Source organism: Cupressus sempervirens, chromosome 6 (assembly GCF_028749045.1).
Source record: "Cupressus sempervirens isolate cs-2001-9-10 chromosome 6, ASM2874904v1, whole genome shotgun sequence".
Taxonomy (NCBI): Eukaryota; Viridiplantae; Streptophyta; class Pinopsida; order Cupressales; family Cupressaceae; genus Cupressus; species Cupressus sempervirens.
Window position 1 is genome coordinate 157,547,939 of NC_143123.1, and position 17,512 is coordinate 157,565,450.

Sequence of the window (17,512 nt, forward strand, 5' to 3'; positions counted from 1 at the left end):
AATTTTTGTCCTCGGAGATATGCATGTATTTCATGACTTGAAGGCTTGAAGAAATGTTTATATTGATCAAAAAAATTGCAATGACTTGAGCTGGTGTTTTTTTGTGTTTTGGTAATTTTATTATATTAATAGAGCTAATCTAATGTATAAGTGATTCAAATATTAGTTGTATGCTAATTATTAATACCCTCCCCACAAAAAATGAGCTATTTCGTCCAATACTACAACTCACTATGTCAAATTTCTTCACGTAGCTCTTCAATATGACTAGGAATTTCCTTTTATATGAACATATGAAGAAAGTTTAGAATTAATCAAAGTATAAGCACTAAAATAGAGCAATGATCTCAATGAAAAGAGCTGGTAAATATTTCCAAGACGTAAAAGAAGTATTATCATATAATGGCTATAAGTTATTTTCTAATTTGTGCAAGTGCAACTATTAAGTTATAGTATCATAATCGCTTGAGAAATAGTGGGAACAATTTTTCATCTATACATGAAGGCTATCTAATTAAATATATTTTAATTATATTTTAATAAGATTTCCATGGACTTGGGAATGTTATAAGAAAATATTTTCATCTATCCATGGACTTGGTATCATCTCAGGCTACTTGTGAGAAAAATGGTATGCCATCAAATTCTAGATGAATTACTTTTGACCATAGTGGTGTGCCTTATAGTTTAGTATAGATTCTCCTTTTATAGTTGCCAGATCACATCAATCAACACATTTTCTCTCAGCCTATGCTAAGCTAAGATCTTTAGAGAAATATAGTGGTATTTATTTCTAATAGTGCTAGTCATTTTCTTTGCAAAGATTTCACTAGTCGAGCTAGCTTTTGTTCTAATAACTTGTAAGGCATTAGTTGTGATGGGCATTATGGTCAACTTCTTCTTTCCTATTGATATTGCCATGTCATTTCTCCTTGTGTACTTGGATAGAACTTCTTATTTATGGTAAGAAAAACCCAATAAAGTTGCCATCAGGTATCAAAGAGTACATTTTTTTCAAATCAGTACATAGGGTATATTGGTAGGAATACTACCCATGTGTTTTCAAATAAAAGAATCCAGTATTTATTATTCTTGAGACTCTACCCATATTATTTATAGGGTATTTAATTATATTTAGGGATTATAATAAGATATATAATTGATTTTATAGCTTATGTATGTTGCTTCTAGCACTACTATATCCTACCCCATTGAAAGACCACCTAGAAGGGCAACTAAAACTAACAAAACTCACATCACTAACAGAACTATGGGAAAAATTTTAGTGTCACTGAAAACCAAGAAGATGTATTAGTGCTCATATGATCAAAATGAATATCCACATTTGCAGCCATGAATTTTAATTCTACCTCCTTTCACCTACACATATCATGACGTGTATATAATATGCATTGAAAATGTTAAAAGGAACAAGATGGACCCAATTCAAAAAAAGAGAAAATCCAAGGCAAAGAGAATCTAGGTAAAATTTAGGGTAGGTTTAATCAATGAATCAAACACAATAAAGCCATTAGGGATTAATGTGAAGAATAGTGCTTGCCAGACTTAAAACAACAAAAAGGGAAGATAAAGAAAAATTGTGGGCTTACAATTTAAGGTTTGGGATACAAGAATAGTTGCCAAGGGAGACATTAATCCTCCCTTTCTCCTTTCATTTTCTTCTCTCTCTCAATTCAAACTAATTCAAATGGATCTTTCAATGCATTCATGAAAACTTCATGTGATTTTTGTAACTCTTTTGGGCAACTCAACAACATGGGGAATGTATGAATCACCATATATATAATGGGAATGTATGAATTATCATATCTTTTCAAGCACCAAAATTTCTTATTATTATATATATTTATATTGCATAATTTATTTAAGTTTTTTAGATGCCACCCTTACTGAAGAGATAGTAATATTTAATTATTTAATTATTATCAATTATATCCAAGATACTACTAATGCTTGTATGTTTATATTTGATATAATTTTATAGCCTGAATATTTTCTTGTGAAGAAAGTCCATGCCTATAAATATGAACCCTACACAAAATAAGGTGACAATTGCTAGATTGTGGTCTTAGTTTAAAAGAAAAGGTGATGAAAAAATGTTATTTTCCTTGCAAAAAATGCAAGGACTTAAAGAATCAAAGAACTCTAATCAAAACCACTCAACATTATCACATTGAAGGAGGAAAGGATTTTTGTCCTTTGGTAAATATTGATTTTGAATAGGTGAAACATGGAGGTGTGAATATCAAAGTAGAAGGTAATGCACCCATGAAAGAAGAAGATCCTGAGGTAGAGAACACAATTGAAGATGTTGGTATTGGTGCAGTTGATAATGTGCTAGAGAATAGAATTGAAGAAGATGTTATTGGTGCAACTAATGAACATGATGAAGATGATGATAGTCATGCATCTAATGATGATGATAATGAAGATAAATTTGATATACCTATAATTGAGAAGGCATACAAGCCCCATACCAAGTCTCCCGAACAATGTTTCTCTCTATTGTATTGTTATTGGTAAGCTTCAAGGTTATGAATGGTATATCCACTATAGAAATCTCATGTATGTTAAGCTATAGTGTCATTTTTGTCATCTTCCATGTTAGTGCACCATTAATGTTCTTTATATTAACAAGATTTTTCCATAGGTTGATAGGTGAGTGTTTGTTAGCACCATCAAACATTCTACTGAGCTCTTATCGAGAACTATTGACCATTATGAAAGATATTGGAATGGAGTATTAAATAATACATGCATGTCCCAATGATCATATTATATATCATAAACAACACATGAATTTGCAACACAATGCCTTGATTGTCACATTAGCAGATATCAATAAGATCAAATAACCAAAAAGGTGCCTTGTAAGGTTCTTTGGTACATTCCCATTATTGTACGTCTACGATGTTTATTTAGGTGTACTAGCTTGGTACAATTTATGGATTACCATGCTCTCTATAGAAGTCAAAATGACATTATTTGAATTCTTGTGGAAGGTTTTTAATTTAATGAAATAGAAGAGAGGTGGCCAATATTTAAAGAAGAACCTCATAATTTGAAGCTTTCATTGGTAGTAGATAGTGTCAATCCATTTGGATAGATGAGATCTATTTACTTAGTCTAGCTTATTTTGTTATTAATATTAATAGTCCTCCTTGGATGTCTATAAATAGAGAGAACATAATGTTTCAAAGATTGTACTAGGTATTTCCATTTAATAGTCATCTAAATTAATTATTAAACACAATATCAAAATGGCCATAATAATTATGTTTTGTTTATGTTCATTCAAGTAGGTAAGTACCAAGTGAAAGATATGAATGCATATATTGAGCACTTGATTGATGAGTTGTTGGAGTTATGAAATGGGGTTACTATGTACAAAATCTCTAGACCAATTGGTGAAAGAATATTTCAATTTTGTGCAGTGTGTGTATGGACAATACATGATGCCCCTAGACTAACACATTTTTGTGGTGTGTCAAACTATTAATGCATATTTTTGGTATGTAATAGTGCTAATGTATTTTTAATTGTATGCTTAAGTTGTGTGTGATAATTGAAAATATGAATTTTGTAGTACACATTCATCCAATTATACATGATCTTTTATGTCTTTAGAAAAATGGAAAATTTGCATGTACAATTTGTGGAGCAAAGATGAAATCTTTTCATTCAAAAAGTTTAGGAAATTAGGTTTTTGAGGAGCATAGACACTTTCTCTACAAAAATCATAAAGTATCAAATTACTTAAAACCATCTTTTCAATGGGAAAGAAGAGATGAAATGAAAACCATAAAGAATGACACTTCACATGTGGAAGTTGGAATATAATAGAATGAATTGTTGAGGTAATGGCATTCCATTTGATGTAGGTTTTGGTATGAAATTAAAATTTGATACTATCTTTTGTTTAGTAATGATATAATTAATGTTCGTGAAGATCATCAATGCATTAATGAGAAACTTCCAAAAGGACTTAAAAGCTATCCTAGAGAATTTAGTAGGTTGTCATACTATGAGAACCTCCAAATCATACATTTGTTTGATGCTATGCATATTCAAAAGAATGTAAGAGAGACACTATGGAAAATATTGGATGGAAGGTGTGACAAAGAAAAATTGGTCAAAATTTGCAATGACATTGATGAATCCAATCATGCATTTGTAATGTCCCCATTCTAATTTTATATGATATTTAAAGCCTCTAATTAGATTTTAAAATCAAACAACCAATATTTCAAAAGATCAACCAATTCCTCAATAAAACCCAAATTGGGTATGCTCGAAATAGTGCCAAAACCTCCACAGCTTCACATATTATTAATAAATCTAAAAGTAGATTTTTTTATAGAAATTTCACCAGCATAATGGCCCACAAAATGAAATTTGTATATCTGTATAGATTTTACACAATAGCTCCTAGATGGAGGACAAAAACAATGCTTATCAAGCCCTTGAAAACAACACAAAATAGCCCGAAAACACCACAAAACATTAATTATCTATCATAGAAGTATAAATATGACCCAATACATGTATTCAGCTCTATTTTAACATCCAAATGTCTGCAATATATCAGAAAACCAAACTAATATGAAATACTCAATTGGAAACCCCAAACTCTTACAAGAAACACACCCAAAAACTCACAAATTTGCACTATTTAGCACAAGGAAAAAACTTTTCTTGAGCTTGCACATATAATGGCCTCAAAATCCTATCCTTATCATTCCTAAAAATCTTGCAAACTCCCATCCTTGGGTTTCCTTCTCGATAGGTTTGGCAGCCTCTGAAGAACAACAAAGCAATGAGCAAAAATTAAGTTCTAAAACGAGCCTAAAATGCCTCCAAACCCCTTTAAAAGAGGGTATAACCCTAACTCACAACCAAGAGGGGTCAATAATACATATTTTAATAGTAATTTTTATTTATTAATCCATTGGTGTCCAAAGATTAGCCCCTTTTCCAAAAACTTCACTTTTTGAGCCTGTCAGCCTTAGCAAAAGTTATTATTTTTAATTATTTGAAAAGGGGACATGACAAGTCCTCCCTCCAAAATATTGCTTGTCCTCAAGCAATGAAGGTTGGGATGCTCAAGAATATGTGCTCCTTCCCAAGTTGCATCCTCCAATGGTAATCCTTTCCATTTGACCAAATGCTTTATGATGCTCCTATTTCTTAATCTTTTCTCTCTTGTATCCAAAACCTCTTATGGTATAAAAAATAATTTCCCTTCATCATCAAGAGGTGGTAATTTTGTAGATACTATATTTTTCTAGCCGAGAACTTTCTTTAGGCAAGAGACATGGAAAACATTATTTATTTTTTTGTTTGGTGGGAGCTCCAATTCATAAGCTACCTCTCCTACCTTCTTGATGATCTTATAAGCCCATAGAACCTTGGCTTCAACTTCTCTACCCCACTCCTCTTCAAGGTGCTTTGCTTATATGGATGCAACTTAAAAAATACCAAATCTCCCATAGCAAAAGATCTTTTATTCCTTTTCCCATCAGCATGCAACTTTTGTTGAATTTGTGCATGTTGTAGATTATCCTTGAGGGACCTTATTATGTCTTGGCTTTGCTTGATGAAATCACTTGTTGCAAGTACTCTGCTATCTAAAAGTACTAGATCAATAAATGAAAGGGCATCATAACCACAAAGAGCATGAAAAGGAGGCATACCAATAGACATGTGATGAGATGTATTGTAGCAATACTCCCCTAGGTGCAACCATTTCACCCAAGCATGTTATTGATTTAAAACATAGTTCCTCAAATATCCCTCTATCCATTTATTATCTCTATTTTTCCATCTATTTGAGGGTGATAGCTAGTATTGGGAGTGAGTTTAGTTCCTACCAAATGAAAGAGCTCCTTCCAAAAAGAGTTGAGGAATCTACTGTCGCGGTCACTAATGATGTTTCTAGGCAAGCCATGTAACCTAAAAATTTCCTTGAAGAACAATTTGACCACTTGTGATGCCTTGAAATCATATGTGATGGGAAATAAATATGCATACTTAGTTAGTCTATCTACCACCACATATATGCAATCCTTACCTTGAACCTTGGCCAACCTAGTGATGAAGTTCATGGAAATACTTTCTCTTTTTTGTTCAAGAATAGGAAGTGACTGCAATAACCCTACACAAACAAATTTCTCACTCTTGTTTTATTGGCATACCATACATTCCTTAATGTGTTTAAGGACATCCTCCTTCATACCCTTCCATGCAAACCACTCTCTAAGTTGCCTATATGTCTTGAAGTATCCTTGATGACCAGCCAAAGGTGTGTCATGAAAGGCCCTCAATACCCTCTCCTTAGTTTTTGATCTTGGCACTAAGAAGATCCTGTCCTGGTAATAAATCAATTCATCAACAACCTTGTACCTATTATCATCCACTTACTTATCCAAAATCTTGGTGTCTAGGAAATCTTTAGCATACTCTAAAATTATGGAGACTTTCCAATTAGCAGAGATAGATGTTAAGGAACACAAAGTGGGCTTTCTTGAGAGAGTATTAGCAACCACATTATTCTTTCCTTTCATGTATTCAATATCAAAATCATAAGCTTGTGATTTTCTTACCCATTTTTTTTGAAAATCATTTAAATCCCTTTGGTTTAAGAAGAACCTGAGGCTATTATGGTCTGTCTTTACAATGAATCTCCCACATACCAAATATTGTTTAAACTTATGAAGTGCATGCATGATTGCCAACATTTCCTTATCATAGAAGGAGTAACCTTTCTCTGATTGATTTAATTTTCTACTCTCAAATGCTATTGGATGTCCCCTTTGAGTTAGGAAAGCCCCTATACCTTCTCCAAAAGCATCACATTCAAAAAAAAAAAGTAAAGAGAAATCTAGAATTGCAAGCACAGGGCATGAACTCATTACCTCCTTAAGCTTAACAAAAAAAAATTATGCCTCTTTTTTCCAAATAAAAGCTCATTTATTTATCAAATTAGTCAAGGGGCAGCAAGCTAATAAAATCCCTTGGAAAATCTCCTATAGTAGCTACACAACCCAAAGAAACCTCTCAACTATGTAAGATTAGTGGGTGGAGGCCAATCCAAATTGCTTATATTTTTTGTTGATCAACCTGTACTCCTTTAGAACTTATAATATGTCCCAAATATAGGATCTCTATCAAACCAAACTCACATTTAGATAGCTTAGCATAGAAGGATTGTTGCTCCAAGATTCCCAAAATAGTGTTTATGTGCTTTAGATGCTCTTCCAATATTTTATTGTAAATCAAGATATCATAAAAAAATACCAAAACAAATTTTTGAAGATGCTTGCTAAATACTTTATTCATTCAAGATTGAAATGTTTCTGGTGCATTAGTGAGGCCAAATGGCATAACAAGAAATTCAAAGTGCCCATAGTGACATCTAAAAGTGGTCTTTTCCACATCTTCCCTCCTCATACAGATTTGATGGTACCTTGATCTTAAGTCAATTTTTGAGAAGTATACAATACCATGTAACTCATTAATGAGTTCATCTATGTGTGGTATGGGGTAACTATTTTTTATGTTCTTCTTGTTTGGAGCCCTGTAGTCTATACACATTCTCATTGTACCATCCTTTTTCTTGACAAGTACCATAGATGATGCAAATGGACTAGAGCTAGGCCTTATGAATCCCATGTCCAAGAGTTCCTTAATAGGTTTTTCTATTTCTTTCTTATAACCTCTTGGATGGTAGTATGGAGTTGTTCTAACTAGTTTGGCTGCCTATTCTAACTCTATAACATGCTCAAAACCTCTATCTAATGGTAATCTTGGAGGCAAATCATTGAAAACGATATATGCTTATCAAGAATATTTTGAATTTCAAAATGGAAATTACCTTAATTCTTTGGAGAGATTGTTGGATGGATTATGACTCCTACTACACATGTTACTTGTCCTCTTTGAAAATACCTCTCCATCCTCTTTGCACTAACCACCTTAGGTGCTCCATTCGATAAGCCTCTCAATAAGAATTCTTTCTCAGTGGAATGAAATTTAAACTCCATAGTTAGATGGTTCATGTAATAGCCTCTAGTAGAGTGCAACATTGAACACCTAATAGAAGATCTATCTCCCCAATGTCAACAACATAGAAGTCATCACATAACTCATAATAACCTAAGGTCATCTTGAGTTGTTTCACCACCCATGTGCAAGGCATAGTGAATCCATTAGCTACAATAACATTGAATCCCTCAAAATATTCTACTTTAAGCCCTCTTTTCATGATAAATACCTCATCAATAAAATTGTGAGTTTCTCCACTATTAAGAAGAATTATCAACCTTTGCCCTAATAGTACCCCTCAAATTCAAAAGGGATAGTATCTTAGGACTCCTGATAATGTTGCTAAAGTGTCATCCTTGTTGATTTCTTTTTCTTTCTCTTCTTCTTCCTCCTCCTTAGTGTCATGAAATTCCTCATGCTTATTTGAATTAGATTCTAAAGCAACTTCAATATAGTGCACTTGACCTTTCCCCAAACATCTGTGTCCTAGAACCCATGGTTCTTTATAAATGAAACAAAGCTTTTTCCTTTGTAATTCACTCCTAGTCTCTTCATATACCTTCTTTTTGTCTACATTTATCACAACTTTTGGTGGTAGTGCTAGAAAAGTCTTTTTTAGAAAATTCCTCTTATGTTACTGTTGTCACTTAGCTTTGCACCCTTGTCCAAGGCCTATGCGTGAGGACAACCTAGTGAAACATGGAAAGAACCTCCAAACTGTGGGACTTGAACTACGAGGTTGAGTCTCCGAAGAAGGCCAGCTTCCTCTTACTGTCAGGGCGCACCTATCTATTCTCAGAAGAAAAGGGAGAAAGAGAACACTAAAGCAAATCTACCTAGTCTAATCTAAGGCGGTGATGCACCAAAACAGAGTGTTCAGACTCATTCCTGCCCATATATGCACTAAAAAACTCGAGTAACATCCAAAGTCATACACGTCCAAACTTATATCGACCAATAATCACATACAGATCAGGAGACCAACTGAATGACACCAGGAAAAGAAGATTTCACTTGTATATTATTCAATAGGCCAAAGATAGATACAGTATGTGGACCACTAATCTCAATAATGCATCAATGAGAGGCAAAATGAAGCACATACACATTGACCACTGAAAAGAATGACATAGGATGCTATGTAGCTTAGAGACACAGGGATTCTACACTGCAAGTCTGCAAGCAGTAGCAGAGAAAATCAGGAAGAGTCGACCCTAGGAACAAATCACAAAATTGCCTTTATAGATCAGGCATAACTTGAATATTTTTGCGTTACATTTACTTCCTACCTACTAGCATCGAACCCCAAAATATCCGATCAAAGATCACACTCGAGCATGATTCTGAAGTACCAAATCAGATATTCGACTGAAAGAATGCCTCGAGTAGATAAAGTGGCGCTAATGAATGATACTGACACAGTAGATGGATCGACTGGGATGGTGGAGTGTTTCCCTATGCTTGGCGTTCATTCTTGGTAGGTCAAAAATGATCGCAAAGATCAAATTGCAAGATAACATCGATCATCTTCATTTTTTGATTCATGAATCAGCCTAGTCAAAAGGTCAACCAGGCTCCTTACGCGTCAACTAGGCCACGCGAGCCAACTATATTTCTTTATTTTGCCACTTGAGGAAGTCCTCCCATGGTTGACCTTCCGTCATCGAACTACTACGCCACCCCTCAGATGGTTATCACTAACTGCGAAGGTTATATTATCTACCAACCGACCATCAATCTTGACCGGGCTAATAAGACACGTGTCATCTAGGCGCGTTGTCGCTAACACTATCTCCCGAGTAGTTCTTCATAGCGCAATGGCACCCACCGCAAATCTATCTCCATCTGATGACTAGAATCACCTCGTACTGCCCTACACTATTCCTATTCTGAGCCCATCACATTTGGCGCCACCTTGGCAACCGATCTTCATTCGAATGACATATGGCAATAGCTCAGCGATCCATCCTGGCGAGACTTGACCCCACTGACATGTGGCAACAGGGTGCCATGTCGCTATACTAAAAATCTTGCAGCTTCACCAAGGTGACATGGCGCTGCTGTTGATCTATTCTCATCTGACGGTCGCAAAACCTGACCTCCCGTGACCCTCCTTCTTTTATGATTCGCTGGGCCCGCCGAAACGTGGCGTCAGCTTATTGGTCTTTCGGTCACCCTGAATTCGATCGCATCCGATGGCATGGAATGCAATCCTGCCAGGACACGTGGCGCAAGGGAACCAAGTCATCGATGTTATCTACTGAGCTGTTCTCGATAGTGAGACAGCTCCAGTCGTAGGTCTCCATAGATCCGACGATCGTGAAGACTCACCATTCCTCCTGAAACTACTGGGCCTGCTGAACGTGTGTCATCATCTGATTCGTTCTCCTGATGCCGATTGGTAAGACTTGACTCCCGTTGACATGTGGCAGATGGTCGATATGTCGCCATGTTAAAACCCGTGCATCTCTACCATAGCGAGATGGCGCCATCCATTGATCTGAATCAATCTGACGGTGTGCAAGGAAGATCATTCCCCTCAGCGTATCGATGAATAAGAACTGGCCACGTATCAACGGTCTGACTAGTCCTCGCTGACATCCCCGGATCCATGAGGATGCGTGTCCTTCAGGCGCAATGTTGTTAACATAAGACTCACGTAGCTCTTCTATAGCGCGATGGCGCCTACCGTCGATCGGCCCTGATCTGACGGTGGAGATCTTACCTTTCCATGTACTGGTGACACTGACTGAACTCTGACTTGGGGGACATGGTTGCTCTTTATAGGCCCAATAAAATACCTCCCTAGTCTGACAAAGCACCAACTCAGAGCATCCGTATTGCCTTGACCCCACTGATGAATACGTGGCTACATCCGATTCGCCACCATGGCGCTGGGCTCCTGACTGTTCATGCGAAGTACTTGCTAGGACCCAATGTGCCTGGTCACTTCTCACCACGGTGGATTTTCTGATTGGGTGCTATGTCACCATCAAAAAATGCATCGATTTTCTGTTGGTGCCATGGCACCTCGCCGGTCTTTCGAACTTCCGGCCCATGGAAACGTGTCACCCGCCACCGTGAGCATTTCCGTCGGGCGCTATGTCGCTATGGAGATTTTTTGACTGGCATGCGATAGCGACATAGCGCCTGCGGCACTAGAAAACTTTCCCGACCTGCCCTCCATTGTAGCTCGCTTGCCGGACCCACCAAACACGCGTCAATTAGACACGATGTCGCTGATGCTATTTCCTGTGCATCTCTAATGACAAGATCACGCTGACTGTCGATCTTGCTGAAATTTGATGGAGAAGATCCTGCGGGCTGCGAAATACATCATAAGGTCCAATATTGGCATATAAAATAATATTTCCGCGGCTAGCCGTTGGACGAACTGAGCATTTAAAATTTAAACCTTTGGCGGGTGAGCGAAAGGTAACAATTATGGCGACTCACAGGGGGCATGAGCCTACTCAATGCATAAGACTAGTGCCTGAAAGTAACTCCATTGGGCAACAAGGTCAAAAATGGGAACTGCAAAACCTAATCCTCCTAAGAGGAAATCAAAACATTGAAGACCTTTAAAATCTTAGCTCTGTTTCTGTGACTAGAAACAAAAAACAGAAACTCCTCTGCGACCTGAAACTGTCAAAACTTCGAAAGCTGGCAACTCAAGGAGGAAACTTTGTGCACGTGCACTTATTGGAAAATAGGAACAAACAGAAAGAACTAAACTACTTATGTACATGGATTCCCAAACTTTTAGAAATAGGGCTTTAGATAGATCCCATTGACTGGAATAGGCAAAATTTCACCATTGGGTCTGCTCAGTCGGAATGCATTTGCCTGTTTGCAATTGGAGATCAGATAAGGGCCACTCCACAATGCATCAAATTTGGAATGTCTTCCTGGTTTTTCTCTATCTGAATCCCACTTGAGAACCAAATCTCCTTCTCTAAAGATTCTGGCCCTTGCCTTCTTGTCAAAGCTCCTCTTCATCTGTTGCTGATGTATCTCTAGAGTTTACATAGCTTTGCTTCTCTTTTCTTCCAGTTCAATTAGTTCTGCCATTCTTACTGACATGGCATCATCTTCAATTAGTTCCAGCTGATGAGCCAACTCCAAGGATGGGAATTCCAATGAGATTGGGAGTCTGGCCTCCCTACCATATACCAGCACAAAAGGTGAATTCCCAATAGATCTCTTGGGCGTTATCCTATCATCCCATAGAGCAGTTCTTAGCTTCTTATGCCAGGCCCTCTGGTTGTCTTCTATTGTTCTCTTTATGATTCTGATCAGATTCTTGTTGGAAGATTCAGCCAAACCATTACCTTGAGGATAGTAGTTCGATGATGTGCTCAGATAGATGTTATGATCCATTGCCCATGCACAAATCTGGGTTCCAACCAAAGATTTGGCATTATCTGAGATGATAGTAGAAGGAGCACCAAATCTAGATACAATTCCATCAAGGAATTCAACAACTGATGACTCTGTAGCATCCTTCAAGGTAACTGCCTCTGTCCACCTAGTGAAATAATTAGTAGCAGCCAAAATCCATTTATGACCTGCACTAGATGGAGAATTAATGGGGCCTATAAAATCCAACCCCCACTGGGTGAAGGGCTGATCCACCTGAATAGGATGAAGAGGAAGAGTTGCAAGTCTCTGTTTGCCTGAGAAGAAAACACACTTCTCACATTTTCTCACATACCTATGACAATCATGAAACAAGGATGGCCAGTAATAACCAGCCCTCATGATCTTCATGGTAGTTGTTCTTGCAGAGAAGTGGCCACCATCAGGGCCATCATGGAGTTCTTTAATCATCCTTTCAGCCTGATCCTCTTCAACACATCTCAACAGGGTCCCATTAAAATCCCTCCTGAATAGGATATCATCAATCACAACATAGGGAATGGACTACAGTCTATATTGTCTTCTTTTGGCTTTGTCCAATCCCTGGGGGTATCCATTCCCTGATAAAAAGTTCTTCATGTCATCCATCCAGCTCTTTGGGGCATTAACATTTCTTTCCTCCTGCTGCTCTGCAATTACCATAGCAACTTCTTCATCTGAATCCTGACTTGATAACATTTCTTTGCATAATCCTCTCCCTCTTACCAATTTGGTAATCTGAATGTCAACATCATATTCCATTACCCTAGTGATCCATCCAGCTCTCTTCTCATTGATATCTTTGTTTAATAGGAAGTCTTTTACACTTGCATGGGGCACCAAAAAATGGATCCTATTATGGGATAAGAGGTGTCTGAATTTCTTCAAGGCTCTAATGACTACAAGGGCTTGCTTCTCAACAAAGCTATACTTATCTTCATATTCCTTGAGCCCTTCACTAAAGAAGGCTATGGGCTGCTCCTCATTCTTGTCATTTGTTTGAGTCAAGATAGTAGAAATACTTGACTCACCACCTAAAGTGTAGAGGATGAAATCTTTTTCAAAATTTGGGTTCATGAGGGTAGGGGCCGATGCTATGGCTGCCTTGATCTTTTCAAAACTCTCTTTCCCCTCCTTGGTCCATGATAAGACCATATCTTTCTTGAGCATGGCTGTAAGGGGTTTCACCATGGTAGCAAGATTAGGAATAAACCTTCTTACAAAATTTATCCTACCAAGAAAACTTTGCAGCCCCTTCTTGCATTTAGGGAGAGGAAGGGCAAGTATTGCTTTTGTTCTTTCTGGATCAATGGTCAATCCATCCTTAGATACAATGTGTCCCAATAGTTTTCCTTGGTTTGTAGCAAAGACACACTTGGCTAGGTTGAGAGAAACCCCAAACTCTCTACATCTTAGAAATACCTGTCTCAAATGATCAAGATGATCTTCTACATTCTTGGAATACACAGTTATATCATCAAGGTATACTAAGACAAACTTGTCAATTAATCTTTTGAAAGCTACCTCCATTGCCTTTTGGAATGTGGCACCTGCATTTGTTAATCCAAATGGAATTTTGCAATAAGCATAGGTGCCCCATTTAGTAGTAAATGTTGTCTTGTATCTATCAGACTCTTTAACCAGCACTTGGTTATAACCAGAAAACCCATCAAGAAAAGAGAATCTCCTTGACCCACTGACCTTGGACAGAATTTTCTCCATAGAAGGGAGAGGATGGTTATCCTTAAGGGAAGCCTAATTAAGATCCCTAAAGTCCACACACAATCTGATTTCTCCATTCTTCTTCCTCACAGGGACAAGGTTAGCTACCCATGATGAGTGTTTGATAGGAAAAATTATGTTAGCTTCAATCAACTTGGATAGTTCCTTCCTCATTAAGGGTTCAATCTTGGGATTCAGTGTCCTCTATTTTTGCCTTACTGGTTTGACCCTATCAACTAAATCTATGGTATGCTGAAACAAACTAGGGTCAAACCCCTTTAAGTCATCATATGACCAAGCAAACACATCATTATATTCTTGACATAGATGAATGAAATTTTCTTTCTCAGCCTCAAAACATACCTTCCCCATGTTAAGAGATTTTCCATCAGCAATAGTAACTAGGGCATGATCATCCTTTTCTGTAGCTAGATTCATTCCTTTATCCCTTGATTGATCATTAGGATTAAAGACACTCTCTAAGGTAATGAGACCCTTGGGAAACTTGTTGGAACTGAGATGAATGATCTGATCACCATACTGATCTTGTAGTCTTGACTGGTTTCTTTCTGAAAATTCTGCTTCATTCTGCAAGAAACTCACAATCTTCTCATCGGACTCAAACACCTGCCAATGAGTATTATTATCAGGAATAGCAGACCTTACCACCACCCTTATTTTTTGTTTCTTTTCTTCCTCAAGATTCCTTGGCACATCATAAGATGCTCCCACTACTGCAAGTCTATCAGCGTATTTATTTTCTCTCCTAGGAATGCTCCAAATATTAAATGCTTGGAAACCCTCAAGCAAATCCGAGACTCTATGTTTATAAGACTTGAGCAGGCCATTTTTGGTGATATTCTGATTTCTCACTTGGTTCACTACCAACTCACTGTCCCCATATAATTTCAAGGCTTGAATTCCCCTCTTTTGGGCAAGTAGGAGACCTTGGATCAAAGATTCATACTCGGCCACATTATTGGTACAACTGAATTGGAGTCTAAAAGAGAAATAATATCTTATTTGTGCAGGAGAGATCAACATAACACCAGCCCTTGATCCATTTCTATTCCTTGAGCCATCAAAGTACATACTCCATACTCCATTTATGTCATCATTAGTCCTAACAAGGTCAGAAACTTGAACCTCTTTCTCTATTATGCAATATGTACTATGGCCTATCTCAAGAGTTTTCAACATAGGCTCAAACTAACATGTATTTGCCCACTCATCTAAGAAGAAATCAGGAATCTCTGCTATGGAAGTGATAGGCTCGTTTACTATGTTATTTTTGTCCATCTCTAGAATAGGGCAATTCATATTAATGAAGTTGGGAGTGTAGGGTTCAGTGTGATGAAGGGCTTGAGGTTCTGCTCTTATTGAAGCATTGGCCCCATATCTAGTCTTAAATGACATATAAGACCAATCAGCAGATATGAATCCACCAATTTGAGAAGTGAAGTCTCTTGAAAGACAGATGGCAAAATAGGGCTTGACCTCAGCAACAGATATGTCTTGAATCACAGTACAACCAGGGCATGCATGTAGGGCCATTTCCACACTTCTAAGGATGCCTACGGTTTTGACAGTACTCCCATCTAGTTGTAACACATCCCTAACAATGGGCTCATATTTCATCCCTAAAGCATCAGCAACACACCTAGGCATTACTGCGCTACTAGCCCCCAAATCTATCATGCAATTATGGACTAATTTTCCCCCTATAATCAGAGAAACATAAAATGGAGGAGGTCTAACCTTTTTACTTATCTCCACATCTCCTGCTAGTTGTACTAAACTAGTGGCACTCTCCATGGTAGATGACTGATCCTTGGGTTCAATCCTTTCCAATTCTTGCTGCAGCATCTTCCTCTGCATTGGTATGGTAGCAACAACATCCCACATGGAAATGTTTACATTGGTCTTCTTCATTTTCTCTACCACACTCAATGGTGCGTTAGGAATTTTGGTAGAAACTTTGGGAGCTGCACTCATGAGAGGTTGAGATGGAGCAACATAGGGATCACTTGCATTCTCCTCTCTTGGAGCTTGTCTTTGTTGTTGTGAAGTGTTTGTTTGCTGATTTTCTGTCTATGTGTTAGGTGTAACACTTGAAGTTGAGTCCTGCTTAGGAGAAGGAGGAGCAGCATGTTCCATAGCTCTCTTCTTACTTCTTGTGTTATGAGCAACGGAATCTTGGTTTACATTACAATGCTCCTCCATCTGGTGATTCATGAAAGAGCAATCACCTTGCCTTTGGATATATGAGGCCTCCTTGGTATGATCTTCCTTGTATGGTTGCTTTACTGTAGGCTCCTGGACAGTTAAAGCCAAATAAGATTCTGCCTTCTGACACATGCAATAGGTATAAGAATAGTTGGAAGAAGGAAAAAAATCTTGATCTTGGGCCAAGTTATTTTGAGGGACTATAGCTCTGTTCTTATTTGAGCTTGAAGCAAAAGCATGACTATTCTACCTATTCTGACCAAAAGAGCTATTCCACTGATTAGGAGGCCTACCACCACTTGGAGCCTGATATTGTAATTGGGGAGGCTTGCCACTTTGGGCTTGCTGCCTTTCTAAGGCCACCACCTTGTTACTCATCTTTTGTATTAGAGAAAAACTATCCTCTAATCTCTTCCCTTGGTCCTTCAACTCCCTCCCCTGCTCTTGTAATTTTTTATCCAGGGTCTTCTCTCTTTTATCTGTGTTCAGCACTAGACCTTGGAGCATTTCCTTGAGTTCATCTATTCTATTTGAGGATGTGGAAGCTTGGGGAATTAGAGTAAGGGCTTGTGATGTAGGAATTGTAGGAAGGGGAGCTATTATTGGTTGGTGGTTGGGGACATCTGGAAAGAAGGGCATAGGAGGTCTTGGAGCCAACTTTCCTCCTTGTATTAGGATGTTCTCAGCTTTTATGGCTATCTCATAAGCATTCGGTAATGTATCTCCCCCCATAGTTTAGATTTTAGTGGCAATGTCACTGTTGAAAGCTCTAAGGTAATGCAAGAAAGCATTACCAGGGGTAGGTTTTACTATAGTAGGTATTCTATCCCATGTCTTTTGGAATCTGTAGTTAAAATCAGTCATACATTCATGGGGGGCTCTTTTTATTGTAGTCAGTTGCTCTATTAGTGACAAATGGTCACTCTTATCCTCAAAATGTTTGCATAATCCTACTCCTAGTCCATCCCAATCAGTTATGGAACCATGAGCTAAGCCTCTATACCATTGTAATGCTTTTCCTTTTAAAGATGAGGCTAGAAGTCTAACAGCAACATCATCCTTTGTAATACCATGAATATTACAGACATTTTCTACCTCTTGG